The following is a 16355-nucleotide window of genomic DNA, read 5'->3' as shown; positions in this document are numbered from 1 at the left end:
ATTCACAAATGGAATGCTCAAAATCTCATTAATTTTTTCAACTGTGGCAAGGGCTGTGGAAAAAAATCACAATGATATCGCCGGACTGTTTTCCTTTGTCAATAAATTAAATAAAAAACTTAAGTGTATATGCCGGCAGAGAAAAATACGCACGAACCCTAGTAATGGTCCCCAACAACTGCCATAAATTAATTAACAAAATACTTTCATGTACATTTAAACAAAGAAAAACTGGAGCAAAAAATTTTGACACTTAAATCATTTTTTATTTCTGAAAGCCAATTAGGTTGTATTTTTGGGGCTCCAATTAAAATATCATCCATATAATGATTTACCAAAGCCAATGGATAACGCTTACGAAAAGGATCCAATTCTGTAACATAAATCTGATACAAAAAAGACTAAGTGAATGTATATATCAACCAACGAAATAACTTCGGACATTTTGTTTTTAGCTTCGACCCTTGATGGAAAAGACCATGGGAGGTTGCAGACATAATAATAATTAATAATAATAATAATAATTTTATTTGATTAGCCGCAACCCTCTCCCGAAGGACTCGGGGCAGCGTACATAACCGCCCCTGGATTTTGACATTCCAAATTAGTTCGACAAGAGGCTGTTCCTATATCTTGACACACTTTAATCATATCTGACAAATCAGGATTGTTCCCAAGACCAAAAATTGGCATTCGGCATTCGGAAGTAGCATTCTCCTTTGCTAAAAACATCAACAACCCCATCTGAGCCTCAGAATTATCTATTTGTTGTTTTAAAACATCCTGCAATCTGTTTACAAAATCAGGATATGGCTCAGTAGCTTTCTGCCTGATATTAGAGAAGACTTGCTGAGGCTTGCCAGAAACAGGCAGACTCTTCCTGATCTGGGGGATGTGGGGGGATGGAAGCAGCAGAGAAGATGGACTTTTCCTGATCAGAGGGAAAACAAAAACAATTATTTAAGCCAATTACTTCATGATCTTGTGGAATCAATTTAGGCAAACAGACAGAAAACATATCTTTCCCCCCTTCTTTTGCTAATTGTTCCTCTGATTGTGGAGAAGCAGAACCTCTCCGTGAGGAGCTGAAAGTCCAATGAAAGATGATTTAGGGGGAAGAATTTTTACTTGATCATAATCAGGTGGAGGCTCTGTAGTCAATTGATGTCCTGCCAAAACTTTAGAGCCAGATTTTTCTACTGCTTGAAAGCACCGAGATCATGGATGTAATATCTTTACTGAAACCCGGGGTTCAAAATGTAATTTTTTTCCTATCTCTCCAGCCAGTTTCCTTATGCATGCCTCAGGTGCTGTGATACCTGACTCCTGTATCAAGAATCTAAATTCTTGTACATGTTGCCACTGATGAGACAGATTGCAGTCCACACCTACCTCTGAGGGGTCCCGTAGGATGAAGTGCACTTTGGGGTCTGTTCCAGACGGGAGGTAAGTATGTTGGCCGCTGCTCCCCCGAAGGGTTTTCTTTTGCCCCGGATTTCGGCACTAGATGTAGGTCTCGGAAATCCCTCGCAGCAGGTTGTGTCCAAAATGTCTGTCTGCCTTACGCAGAGTTTATTTGGCTTTTATACAGTTTTAACAAGCAAAGCAAAAGCAGGGGTAGCAACAGTATCTTACTGGTTCATTTTACTTGTCAATGAGGCTTCACATATCTAAAGTTTCCTGGTACTACCTGGTTCTAACAAACAGTTGATGTCATCAGTCACTGAGATCATGGAGGCTTGCTGCGCATGTCTGTACGTAACCTTTCTTCTCTACTTACATCTGGTTCTGCTAATTAAGTGAGCTCATAGGTATCCAAGGTACCCAGCTACTGAGATCATGGCATTTTACTGCACATGTCTTTATGTAACCCTTCCTCTATTCCTACAATAAGTTACAACAAGAAGTAAAACATAAACAAACAAGCAAACAAAAAATAGAGAAAGAAAAGCTCATAAAAAAGGCAAAATTAAGAATGCAAATAAGAAAAAGAAAGAAAAAAGTAAGAAAAGAGAAATCTGGCTTTCTTCAGTACAGAGATAAATATAAAGTACATTTACTTTTTACTCTATGATTAAGAATAGCACACATTATTTCTATAATTATAAACACTTCTGTCAAATCTCAAAATTAAAGTTTTATTTCTTTCAATTTCAAGCAAAAAATCCAAAAGCAGTCTCCAGGTAGAAACAAAGCTTAGACAAAGCCTTTTCTTGCATCAAGTAGTCAATTTCACCATTTCAGCCAATTCCATTAACTTCACCATCTGCTCTTCCATTGTGTGAATTTGTAAGTCCTTCCATTTCTGTGCGTACAAAAGTCTCTTTCTCTTTTGTCATATAAAGAAACAAAGTCTTGTGTTGTCTTTCAATTTGGTTATCCAGGAAACCTAAAAGGAAAATCTCTTGGACTTCCTAATCTTGGCCAGTGCTTTGATGGTTTATCTTGAATGGTAAGAGGACCCAGAAGCTTTCAGAGCCCCAACTGGTAGTAAGGAGACAATAATGATAAGGAAAGGTCAGGAGAAATTATTAAAAGAGCTAGATATGCTTAGTCTACATCAATATTTCTCAGCCTTGGAAACTTGAAGAGGTATGGACATAAGTCTCAGAATTCCATAGTCAGTTTTGCTTTGCTAGCTATGGAATTCTGGGAGTTGAAGTCCACACCTCTTCAAGTTGCCAAGATTGAAAAATTCTGGCTTAGGTTGAAGAAAAGACAGTGAGAGACAATAGCCAAAAGTTGCCATGTGGAAGATGCAACAGACTTGGAATGGAAGCTTTCTTACACAGCAAAACCCTGCACTGAACAAGGAAATTGGACTAGATTGTATCTAAGTTAGTGTCTAAATTTCATGAGATCATTTCTTATAACAGGGAATGAGAGGATTGAAAATTACTGATATCCATCAGTAAAATAATGCCATACACACACACACACAAACCTCATATTCTGAACAGGATAAGGAGCACAGAAAAGCCAAGACATCACAGTGCAGGAATAGTTCAGTTTGTAGTGATTTAGAAAACAAGCATATATAAACTTACTTGGAAATCATTTGTAACTTGGTGCAGCTTGCTTTTGAGAGATGTGCAAAGGTTTACACTGTCAATTAGGGAACTCTGGCATCACACAGTTTTCATTCCTTTACCTTTCACTGGCCAGTTTGAAGCTGGTGATCGATTGTCTACACTTCTGTGAATTCTGAAATGCAGGCAATGGGCCAGGAAAAAAAAATCAGTACTATTCCACTCCAAGTTATTCAAATAATGCCTCCCCTGTGCCAAATTACTGCAGTCACATTCCCTATCGGGAATGTGGAAACAAGAATTAATTAATTATTTATTTTATTTGCTATGGATGGATTGGATAGGGCCTATCCAATCCATCCATAGCAAATAAAATAAATAAATAATTCCTGTTTCCACATTTATGTTTCCAGAACATACTGTGTACACTTAACTGATTAGGTTCATCATCATCATCATCATCATCATCATCATCATCATCATCATCATCATCATATCTGAGCAGTTGGCTTTGAAGAATAGTTGTAAAGCCACCAGACCCTGATTCATCTGTTGCATTTAAAATACTTTTTGCTAGTTGTGATTGTGAAAAGAGAGCATGCTGGCAATTTTGCAACAAAGCATTTTTCCCAGTAACTGTAACCATGGTTGCATGTTGCTGTGGCAGCTGTTGGAGAGGAGAGAGAAAGATGCATTCTAAAAAATGCCTATTAAAAGGCACCAAGAGCAGGTCCCTGTTCCCTTTCACAAGGCAGTCACTGTGAAAACACCCAACTAATATTCTGAAGAGAAGGAAGATACAGATAGAGTCTTATTCATTTTACTTCTGCTCTACCTGCTTGTTAGGTGTGCAAAAACAATTGCAAGAATTTGGCACAGTAATATAGAGATACAGAGATTATTTCAGAGCCTTGCAAGAGTTTTCAAGAATTGTTTGTGTTTACTTTGTGACACACAAACTTACAAAACCCCTACAAAATATTCCAAGCAAACTCAAAGACCCAATACTAAAGGAAGACAAGACAGAAATCAGTTACAAAAGAACATGCAAAGACTATAAAAATCAATTACATAGGATAAGCAGCAAAATTCTACAGTAGTAGAACATATCCATGAACACCAGCTACCGGTCAAAAACTTCATTGATATTCCTTCACACAGATAAATCCTGGCGTAACTTCAGCTGGGAAAATTTAAAATCAGCTGGATCAAAAAATGGAAGAGAATTTTTGAAGTCTGTCTCTTTGTCCAAAGATCAACAGACATGTAAGACTTGTGAACTTGTCGAAGACATAACCAAAGGCACAACATTCTTTCTCACACACAGCAATCAACCTCAGATAGGTCAACTAGAGCCATTTTCTTAGCAGCATAATAATTAAACTTAACTACAATAATTACTGGAAAAGAACATTATCCTCTCAAGAAGCCTTCCTAGCATATACAGTAGCTATTGACACTACCAATTACACATAAGGCAGTCAACACACAAGAAAAATATATATTCCCCTCTTTAGCCAGATAAATAATCTACTAACCACAAGACATTAATTTAATATAAAACAAGATCTACCCATTGGACCATCCCTCTAAACACAAGCAAAGCAGGCAATTAGATGAAAATATAACTCTGAATCAACCAACAAAACTTGCTTTGATGATGTTATCTAGTAGGGTAATGAAACCTTGAAAACCAAGTATATTGGCAATATATTGTCATTTGTCTATCAGTTACCTACCTAAATATGCACACATAACACAGCTGTGAGGCTTTGTATCTCAAGACAAAACAAAATAGATACGTTTTTAATAAGGAGACATGTTTTTATTAAAATACTTATGGAAATGCAGCTAATATTTTCTATTTTCTACTATTCTTCATGTAGCATGTGAATGTATTCCAAACATTTGCAAAATGAACTCTTCTAAAATATAGTGTTTTCAGATTCTAATATGACAATAGTACTTGCAAATTATTATTGTTTTCATGTATGAATTGATGGCAAATGTGTATAAAGGAAAATATTCCTCATTGCTATTTTGTGACCTTGTTTGCGTTAACACAGAAGCCAAAGTTAATAAACAATGTTTTTTCTTTGTGTCTTTGAGTCAGGGTTGACTCCTGATCATACCTGGATCAGTCCCCACAGATTTTTTTGGCCAAGGTTTCAAAAGTGGTTTGCCATTCCTTCCTTCGTAGGGCTGAGCGAGAATCATTGGCTCAAGGTTACCCAGCTAGCTTTGTGCCTAAGGCAGCATTAGAACTCATGATCTCCTGGTTTCTAGACTGGTACCTTATTAAATTGCCATGCATATGATAAACTAACGGTACTTTTAAGCTGTTTTATTTTTCTTCTTTTGCTTTCACCTTTTGCCCAATTCAACCCTTTTATCATATAACCATAGGATTGTTAGGAAGATGGTCTGGCCACCAGAACATTTTCTGATTTGCAAGGAAGGAAACAGGAGAAAGGGAAGGGGAAGAGAAAGAGGAAGAAAAGAAAAAAAGTCTGCCTCCCATATTCAAGTAGGAGCCCTGGATGACTTTTCTTGAGCCATTCTCTGCAATGAACTTTTCTATCATGTGCTGAAATCCCAAAGCAAGTAATACGTGATTATTTCCCCCCAAGACTGATAGTACTGATTTTTATCTGGAATTCTTTAGGTGTCTCTTATATTTCCTGTATTCCCCCTTTCCCAATGATTTTAAAAAATATATACCTACAGATTTGTGTCCATTGGCTTAAAAAGAAAGTTTTTATTTCTTTAAAATTATCCTTCTGTGTTGCAACTGCATATCTAATTGTTGCATTTTGCAGTGGTTAGAATGCAGTACTGCAGGCTAACTCTGGCCACCGCCAGCAGTTTGATTCTCACCACCTCAAGGTTATATAAATTTAATTTGCTATTGCTATTTCAGGTCTGGCACAAGATCTGTGTCTCTCCTTCTGTGTTTCTTTCAACTGGAAATATGTTTCCCAGCTAGGCTGCCTAGCGCATGTCAGGAGGTTGAGGCTATTATAATTACCTTTTACTGAGAAACCTTGGAAAAAGGGAACTTGCCAATGAGGTTGGAATTAACAGCCCTCCCAGCTTGAAATACCAAGCTGTTTGAAAAAAAAAAGATAGAAAGAAATAGAAAAGCTCAATCAGATTCTAACAGTTGATGTCTTTTTAGTGAATTAATTATGTTTGGCTTAATGGATTTGAGGTAGGAGTATATTTTAAAAAGTCCTCTCGTTTCTGTCGTTGTGGGATGCTTAACCCCACCCTTTATCTGATTTAAAAATTGCTTTAAGCTATTGCATCAATTGTGGTCATATGCTTGGAATCAAAGTATTTCCTTTTATTATTCAGTATTTTAATATTCATCAAGCATACATGTTAGCACTAGCACTTCTTGTCTAGTTTGAAATCTGATGAATTTAATTTTAATTTGGATCCGAAATGTCATGACTTGGTTAACTCCACTGCATGAAAACACACATTCAGATTACTGATGTAGCTTCTGGCATGAAGGTCACAATTGAGGCGGGTTGCCAAGTTTTTTACTGCAGTTTTGGGCGTGCTCCTGCATGCATTTGTGTGCGTGCGCAACACTTCTGCACATGCGCAGAAGCGTCTGGGCGGGTGGGTGGAGCCTCCTGCTGCCATTACTACCGTTTCTGCCGATCTGGGCCAAACCGGCAGCAACCCACCTCTGAATTGTGCCTTGTGCATGAGAGTAGACATTATGAAATTCAGCTACCAAATCTGAGGCTAATGTTAACCAGTGAGTAGGAAATTAAAAAAAAAAACAGAAGAAAATGCTGTTAATATTATAGTATTTTGAAAAGTCAATATTTTGTCTGCAACACTCTTGCAAACTCAGATGTATTGAATGGATGTGCCTGGGCCACTGAGATCTAAATTTGAATAGATTTAATTACTCAGTCCAACATTTAGTTAATTTTAAACTAATTGTAATAAACAAAGACAATTTTAATTGGTGATGGTATGAATTAAGGGCACATTTGTATATCAAGTTTTTTCTTCTTCTCCTGCTGGTATGTTATAGATCGTGCAATCATAACAAATTATATTTCATAAATTGTATTTCTGAAGTTTGAGTTCAAATCTGTTCCTCAGGTCCACTCTTAACTATGAAGGCTATTCCACCCCCCACCCCCACCCCCCAGTTCTCTGTGATCAAAATAAATATTGAAAATTTTTGGCACCTTCCCTCAAGAGAGACTTACAGAATTTCAAAAAGGAAGTAGAACTGTTCTTCTGTAACAAATTAACCAATGTTCTTTTCAAGCAAAGGAGGTACAAATTAATGTACATAACCATTTCCACTCCTGATGCCTTAGAAATAATACTTGTGAGCGTAATGATACTTCAGAGGTATTATAAGGGAATATGATGATCTACCTGTAAAAAAAGATGGATATTATAATATATATTTAATATGAACATTTTTAATATGAACAATTTATTTTAAACCAGTAATGCTGATGAATTAAATATCATTTCAAAGACACTGGGAGGAGGCATAGTGTCCTGAAATATTAAGAGGTTAGAACTCTTATTAAGATAAAGAAAAACACAGGAAGATTTTTGTTTGGCCTATAAAACGTTGGTTTGTCTCCATTTCTGTTCTCCAAAAATCCCCCCCCCCCTGTCCTTTTTTTTTTAACAGCAAAGCAAAACCAGTCAAAAAGTTTGATTCAGCAATAGGATTCCCCCCCCTTTAAACATCAAGTAAAGTAGATTTAATTTCAGCAAATCTGTTTTCCCCTTTGTTCCCATCTTCTACCTCTCCAGTTGTCTCGCGGTGTTATTCCCTCTCTCGCACACATACACACTCATGCACCCACTGAGAGGCAGGGGAACTGACTGTACATCTGGGTGTGATATCAGTAAGGGGCCCTGGATCAGGGCAAGGAGAAGAATAAAATACAGGCCTTTCAATCATCTGGAAAGCCCTTCAGCAGTTTCACATGGTGAATGTTTTTAGTCTAGAAATAGTCAATTGGTTTAACAAGTGTTTTCTGTCTGAATGGCTATGCAAAGAATGTCAGGCATGCAATGTCTACACATATAATTGCTTCACAAATTATATTAATTTTCCTTTATTTAGCTGGAAAGTGCAGTGAGTTCAGTTAGTTCAAGGAAAGCAATGCTGTAAACAGACAACTTAAATGCAAGCAGTGTAAAGAGCAGCAGCTCGCGGAAACACAGCCGTAGATATTAAGACCATAGCCTGCCTTGCTACGGATCACGCGTAATTGAATCATGTTCAATAGAAGGCCGTTAAAAAAATAGGCATGATTTGCAATGCTAATGTGATGAAGACAGCTGTCACTCGGATTTAAAAATGTTTATTGAAAGCCTGAATAAGCCAGGCATCTATTATCTTCTCCCTCCGCTGTTATCTGCTTATAAAACAAGCACGATAAGTCTCAATAACATGCTCCGTTTTGTCTTTTAGTTGTAGGAATATGAAGAAGACTGAAAGGAGAGAGGAGGCACATGAAATAAAACCACAGAGCGACTACTGGGAATATAAGAGGAATCAGACGGACCAATTCAGTGGAAATTGGATAATAGTTTCTTTGATAACAATTTATAAACACTATTTTTGTTAAAGAAGCTGGGCTGAAATGTGGCGGATTATTAAATGTCAACTAGAAAATCACCCACAAGGGTCCCAGTGAAGACTCTTAGGCTAATGTATTACATAAGTGGGGGGAACTCCACAACTTCTTAAGTCAAATTCTGATCCTCCCTCATTTGTGTCCTGACTGTCTCACCCAGTCATCAGCATTGCTCACCACTGTTTTTAGCCCCACTGCAATTCACCTTTTCCCCCCTCCCCCTCCAGCACTATAGCTTGACCCCCTAACAAACACTGACTATGGCTTATTTCCTATCATTAGTTTTAACAATTTGCATGATGGGAATAGGAGGGGGATCCTTTGCCATTAATGATGCAGTAGAGTGGTTCTCAACCTATGGGTCGGTACCCCTTTTGGTGTCGAATGACCATTTCACAGGGGTCACTTAAGACCATCGGAAAACACATATTTTCAAAAGGATGTGGAAAACATAAAAGAATGTTATGGTTGGGGGTCACCACAACATGAAAAAGTGTATTAAAGGGTCACGGCATTAGGAAGTTTGAGACCGACTGCAGTAGAGGAAGAAAAGAGGATAATAATGTTGTAATAATATCAATGGACACAATTTGGCTGAACCAAATGGGTGTCAGTAAGGGAATCTTGACAATTGCTTTTGCTTAAAAACCAGCCTAATGGTGCAACACACAGAGCAAAGATGTACCACTTGAAATTTGGTAGCACACCAGTCAAAAATGAAATGTGTGCTTCTATAGCTTTTGCACTACATGTATGTATGTAGGTATGTAAGTATGTACGTATCAGTGGTGGGTTTCAAAATTTTTTGGAACCTCTTCTGTAGGTGTGGCCTGCTTTGTGGGAGTGGCTTGCCACCCATGTGACTGGGTGGGAGTGACTTGCTGCCCATGTGACCAGGTGGGAGTGGCTTGCTGCCCATGTGACCGGGTGGGAGTGGCTTGCCATCCATGTGACTGGGTGGAGTGGCCAAGATGATGTCACTGAATTCTTTGCCCCAATGGATAAACTACAATAAGATTAAAATAAGTACACAAAACAATAAAAGAGCTACTTACAGAAGGAAGATGACTGGCCTTGCCAGTCTTCAGTATCACTGACTCCAATGAATGGCCTGCACAAAGAAGAGACACAGAAATGATCTCTTCCATTGCATGCACTGCATTAGGATGAAACAAGCACACAAAGCAATAAAGACAGCTACTTACAGAGGGAAGATTACTGCCTTGCCGGTCTTCTGCACACCACCACCTCACCACCTTGCTCCAATAACCTGCACAAAGAAGAGACACAGAATCGCATGCACTGCGTTAGGATGAAACAAGCACACAAAATAATAGAAAAAGAAGATTACTGTCCTTTTCTCTGTCTTCTGCACCACTACCTCACCACCTTGCTCCAATAACCTGCACAAAGAAGAGACACAGAAAGGAAGACTTTAATCACATGCACTGCATTAGGATGAAACAAGCACACAAAATAATAGAAAAGGAAGGTTACTGTCCTTTTGTGTGTTGAAGTCACCCACTGACCACCTTGCTCCAATGAATGGCCTGCACAAAGAGATACAGAAAGGAAGACTTTAATTGCTTGCACTACTGTATTAAGGATGAAACAAGCACACAAAGCAATAAAACAGCTACTTACATAGGAAAGATGACTGTCCTAGCGGTCATACTCTGTTGCCTCTTCATCCTGTTAAATAATACTAACTGCAGAAGAAATAAAACAATATTGGACTCAGTTGTGGCTGTAAGCTGAGGACTACACTACAAGTAACAAAAGGGACCTCTGTTTTCACCCAACAATGTACAGTCTTTTCAGGAAGGATGTCCCCCAACAAACAGGAAAGATATAGTCTTTCATCAAAGAAGTTAAACGATCAAGAATGAATGTCATAGGTAGAGTCACAAAGTAATACAGATTTCTTTTTCTGAAATTTAGTTCTCAGTTCAAAAAAACAGGAATATATGAATTAGGTTCAGTACTTAGGTCAGTCCAAGTAGCTATTCAAGTTAGTGGTTAGAAGAAATGGTAAAGCAAGATATGGATTTAAAACCAGAAATATTTTGTTGGCTATTTGAAAGGGAATACAATACATATTTAATTTTACCCATGTTAGCAGCTGCTGGAATTGTGTTTGCACAACAGTGGAAAAACAGAGCTATGAAAATGAATAAATATTAGAGTGTGCAGGAATAAATAAATTGACAATTAAAATCAAGGATGATTTGAATACTTTTTCACGTGGAATTTATTTTAGCAATTGGTAACTAACAGAAACAGAAATTAAAAATCTAAAAGTATGAAAGAAAACACCAATTATGTAAGGAAAGGTCACTAAAATGTTTAAGGAAATATTATTAGTACTTGATCATTATTAATGTGTAGATAACTGCAGGACATTACACACCCACAAACTATGACAGTGCCAGGAAAACACCAAAAAATAAAAAATTTCCCCAAAAGACTGCAGATGAAACCAGTTTTTTCCCCTAACCCTAAGGACAGGAAAGACAAAGCCTGGAATAAAAATCATCAAGGCATTGTGGGAAATTGTAAAGGACAGTGCCAGGAAGCTCACAGAACCAGCAACCACCTCACAATTACCTAAACAACCAGGTATCACACAGAAACACACAAAATCTGGCAAAGCTGCCTTGCACCAACCTGGCCTGCCCATAGAAAAGCAGCCACTTTGAGACACATAAACCATGCACCAACCTGCACACTTAAAAGCAACATATGGCATCACAAACCATTTGCAAAAAGGAATAATATTTCTTGTAATAAACATATTCTATAAACAATAAATAAATAAAAATTCCCTAAAAATAATTTAAAAAATATATTCTATAAATAATAAAAAAAGTCCTTAAAAACCATTAAAATATTCTATACACAATAAATTACAATAAAACCATTTAAAAATATTCTATCCACAATACTTTTAAATGTATTGAGTATAGAATATTTTTAAATGGTTCATTTTAATTTATTGTTGATAGAATATTTTAAAAAATAGTCTAACATAATTTTTAAAAAGATTCCACACACAATAATTTAAAATTAAACCATTAAAATATTCCATAAACAATAAATTACAATAAAACATTTAAAAATATTCTATACACAATACATTTAAAAGTATTGAGTATAGAATTTTTTAAAATGGTTTATTTTAATTCATTTTTGATAGAATCTTTTTTTAAATAGTCTAAGACAATTTAAAAAAAAGAATCTACACACAATAAATTGAAATAAACCATTTTTAAAAATTCTATTCTCAATACTTTTAAATAAAACGATTAAAAAAATTCTATACACAATAAATAAAATATTCTTTTAAAAAAATAAAAGCATAAAAGAAAAAAAAATCAGATCACAAAAAAACCAGCAGGCAGAATCAGCAGCTTTCCGATGCGATGGATGCAGCAGGTAAGCTGGACTGAAGGGACAAGGGAGAACCAGGTCAGCTAGGCCTCCCACCTGGCAGGCTTAGCCAGCCAGGCGAGGCTGGAGACAGGGGGGAGCACGCGAGGGGAGCAAGAAACCACCTTTGGGCCACGCAGCATACACCAGCTTGTGGCTTTCGCGAGGCAAGCCTGAAGGCCTTCGCTCGTGAAAGCCATGAGATGGCATAAGTTAGCCTCCCGCCGCTGCCGCCGCACACCTCCATTTGGCCACCAAGAAGAGGGAGTCAATCTATTCTCCAAAGCACCTGAAGGCAGGACAGGAAGCAATGGATGGAAACTAATCAAGGAGAGATCCAATCTAAAATAAGGAGAAATTTCATGACAGTTAGTACAATTAATCAATAAAATGACTTGCCTCCAGAAGTTGTGAATGCTCCAATGCTGGAAGTTTTAAAGAAGAGATTGAGCAACCATTTGTCTGAAATGGTATAGGGTTTCCTGCCTGAGCAGGGAATTGGACTAGAACAACTCAAAGGTCCCTTCCCACTCTGTTATTCTTTTATTCTGTTAAAGATGGAAACTACATACCGTAGAAGGATTAAAGATGGAACCTCCTACGTGTGATATTGGATTTGTCTGAGTCTTTTTTCATTTCTTGTCTAGTTTATTACATAACCATTCCTAAATTATATATCATAGTTCAATCTTTTCTTTTAGGTTTTGTCTTTATTAGTGGCTTATGTTCCTCCCTTGGATGCTCTCATGTTTTTTCAATTTTATGCTGACTTGGTGTGTTTTTAATAATCTCTACCCCTTGATCATCTCTGACTTGAGTCTCTGCTGGCAATGCCTTGCAGGTAAATTATTTGATTGTGATAGAGGACCAAAATTCCATTCCTACCTAGTCAAAGGAATGGCCTACATTTTGGATTTTCCTGATACAGATCTTTCAAGACATACTTGGGAAATAAAATAAACTTCAACAGGGTCAATATTTTAAGTTTTCTCACCTATAATTTGAGTCCTATATTATTTGAAAGCTATTTAGCGGTTCCCAGCTAAATAGAAGCATGTTGTGAATTTCTACTTGAATGCTTTTAATGGATTTTGTATTTTCTTAGTTCATTGATAGAGTGGTGTTTTTCTTCTTTCTTTCTTCTTCTTTTTAAGTATAAAAGAAACTATTCATTCTTTGCTTAGAATTGTGTAGGCGTCATCTGCCACCTATATAGTTATTCTGTTCAACAATAATTATGTAAAACTGATTTAGGTACAACTCTTAAACTCTATGCTTCAGACCAGTCTTCTCTTCCACAGCCCTATTCTCATGTTATACATTTAGGTACTGTAATTATGGTTTACTTCTGCAGGTGCTCTATATTTCTCTCTATATTTTTTTAAGTATTAAAAAAGTGATTTATCCTCCTGTTTGCATGTTGTGTTTGCATTATGTTGTATTTTAGGAGTTCAAAGGGCTTTGGAAATTATAGTGTTTGAAAAGAAACCCCTTAGAAGGAACTGATATTGGTTTGAAAAACCAGTGGTCCCGCAGAATAGTTTTGCCCCTTTGCTCTGTAATTCCAGAAAGCTTCATAGTTCAGAAATCTAGGCAACCATCATATGTGGTACAGCTTTTTACATGTGTTATTTTCTGCTTTTTTTGACTGCTGCAGAATGCTTTGAGTAAGGTATAGCTTTGTGTTCAGTCAATGATGAGAATGTTTGCTGAAGCTATTGGGGCAAATCCAATGTATTAATAGTACTGTGTGATAACCCTGTTCTAGTCATCTTCCATTCATCTAAAATGATATTTATAGACATGAATGTATTATTACAGTGTTGCAAAGTGGGCTGTGGGTGCTTTTGTGATTTAAACTTTGATTCTCTCTCCTTTTCCAAATCTGATTCATAGATCCCTGTCCTTTTTTCCCTTCATTTATTTAAGATCCATCTTTTCTCTCCCCTTATATTAGGGGACGTTTAACGTTTTCTCCTAAGCACAATTCTGCTTATGTTATATTTTGTGAACCTAGCAGATAGAGTTGTTGGTGGACAGGGACTGGTCTTCTTGCTTCTGAAGTACGAGAGATTAATTATGTTATCTTTATATTGCCTTCCTCATCTATGGCATTTTCATTCTGCAAATTGCATGGTTGCCAAATACATTTCAATTTTTCTATACTCAATAGGTCTCAGGCTTTTATGACCACCTCTTCTTTTTGTACAGAGTAAGAAACATAGAGTTTTGAGTCCAAGTCTCCATTCAGTGCAGGAATAGAAATTAAAACATCTCACTAGATAACTGTCCAGTCCTTGCTTGAACAATTCTGATGAACAGGAATTCACCACCTGTCTGGATAATTAAATACATCATTTATCTGACTCTTTCTTTAACAAGATAGTACTACAGACGGAAGTGGAATTATTATGACCTGTGAGTTGGAAGTTATGGTTCTATTGATATAGTATAAACCTATATGTGTCCCTTTTTTTTTGCAGCCAGGCCACATGTCTAAATAATATCAACTACAATTCTGCAGTGATAGATTAGATGCTCTATAAGCAAGTTTAAATTAGTTCTGGTTAAGCCTTCTCTTTTCTAGAGAACTGATTATTTTCTTGACTGTATTTCCTTCTGAATGGAAACAGATCCGAAAGCACACCATATAGTAAATTGAAACATTTCATTTTTTATGAATTTCCTTCATTCATTTCTTTCATGCTTTCCACAGACTTCTTGTCCTGACTTTTTCCCTTACTGTTTGCTGAGGACACATCCTCACAACAGAGCCTTCATCTTCTGGATAGCATCTTCTGCTGCTGAATCAGTGTGAAGGCCATACGTATGTCTTAAACCACTTGCATTGGTCTGTGGGATTTTATGGGAGATAAATTTGTAATATTCATAATAAATGTGAATGAATGAATGAACAAACAAGCGAATGACCCAAGACGTTTTGGGTTTAAAGTAGCATTTTTACTTGGACAATGAAAGAAAATATTCCATTAAGATATACTAGATAACATGGAGGAGTCATCTTCAAATGTTGGAAACATGAGGAGCTTCAACTGAATTGCTGCAGTGGAAACCCTCTCCTGTTCAGGTACTGGGCTCTGTGCCTCCATGGTCTTTATATTTTGGCTGCCGAAGAAAGAACTTTTCCCAGCAGAGGTGGCATTCAGCAGGTTCTGACCAGTTCTGGAGAACCAGTAGCAGAAATTTTGAGTAGTTTGGAGAAATACCAAATACCACCTCTGACTGGTCCTGGCTATGGAAGAGTAAAGGGAGTCCTTGATTTACAACCATTCATTCAGTGATTGTTTAAAGTTACAACAACACTGAAAAAGTAACTTACGTAAGTGGATAAGTCATTGCATTTACAACCATCACAGCATCCTCATAGTCACGGGAGCAAAATTTGAGTGCTTGGCAACCAGCATATTTTTTACGGTTTCAGCATCCTGGAGAGATATGATCACCATTTGCAACATTCCAACAAGCAAAGTCAATGGAGGGAGATTCATCTAATGACCATGTGATTCACTTAAACCAGAGCTGTCAAACTCCCAGCCCACAGGCCAGATGTGTCACGTGCTGGCCACACCCATGCCTGATTTAGCAAAGGAGAAAAAAGTCCCGATACATCACGTGACGCTGCCATGACAATGTGAGTTTGACACCCCTGACTTAAACAGTGACATAAACGCTTGTGAAATCAGGCACAACCATCTTTACAAATGCCTTTCTTAGCAATGGAAATTCTGACCCCAGTTGTGATCACCCAAAGACCTACCTGCACAAAGAGGGAGTAGAGAAGTGAGACTGTATATGCTGGAATGTAGAGGGAATTGCTGCTTTGTGTGGATTGCAACAGGGACTGACCTTGATCAGGCTGACCTCAAAGATTGATAAAGATGGGCTGTATAGGCAGCAGTTTTTGTGTTCTATCTCAAGGACAGGAAGAAATCACAATTGTAATGCTTTGTGAAGGTGCCCTGAGATTGTCCTATTTAAAAATAAAAGTATAATAAATTCAAGGCAATTAATCCTTACATTTTACATTTTTATGCTGCCTGTTTTAAATGATTCTTAGCAGATTACAGGGTACAGGGAAAGTTATTAAAACATTCACAATACACTTAAAAAATGCATTTGAATAACTAGATTATAAAATCACAAAACCAGTAGATAATAGATAAAAGATAAATAGATAAAAGAAAAGAAGAAACCACAAAAAGAATAAAGTAAAATTTAAATGGGAACTAATTTGTTT

General features: G+C 37.0%; 1 long non-coding RNA gene across 3 annotated transcripts; it reads right to left on the bottom strand.

Moving 5' to 3' along the window:
• Window positions 1–1662: 1662 nt before the first annotated feature.
• Window positions 1663–10369, bottom strand: LOC309400203. Of its 3 annotated transcripts, none has more exons than XR_014176626.1 (7): window positions 10313–10369; window positions 9874–10218; window positions 9724–9779; window positions 7268–7442; window positions 6058–6136; window positions 3048–3696; window positions 1663–2484 (listed from the first exon to the last, which is right to left on the bottom strand). It is a non-coding gene; the product is annotated as an uncharacterized lncRNA (long non-coding RNA). The 3 variants fall into 3 exon arrangements; XR_014176628.1 differs by having other exon boundaries at window positions 9874–10071; window positions 10313–10343; XR_014176627.1 differs by lacking the exon at window positions 6058–6136.
• Window positions 10370–16355: the final 5986 nt, after the last annotated feature.

Source organism: Natrix helvetica, assembly GCF_964273705.1.
Source record: "Natrix helvetica genome assembly, chromosome: 1".
Lineage (NCBI taxonomy): Eukaryota > Metazoa > Chordata > Lepidosauria > Squamata > Natricidae > Natrix > Natrix helvetica.
The sequence above is the reverse complement of the archived record's forward strand: the minus strand, read 5'-3'. Positions and strand labels throughout refer to the sequence as shown.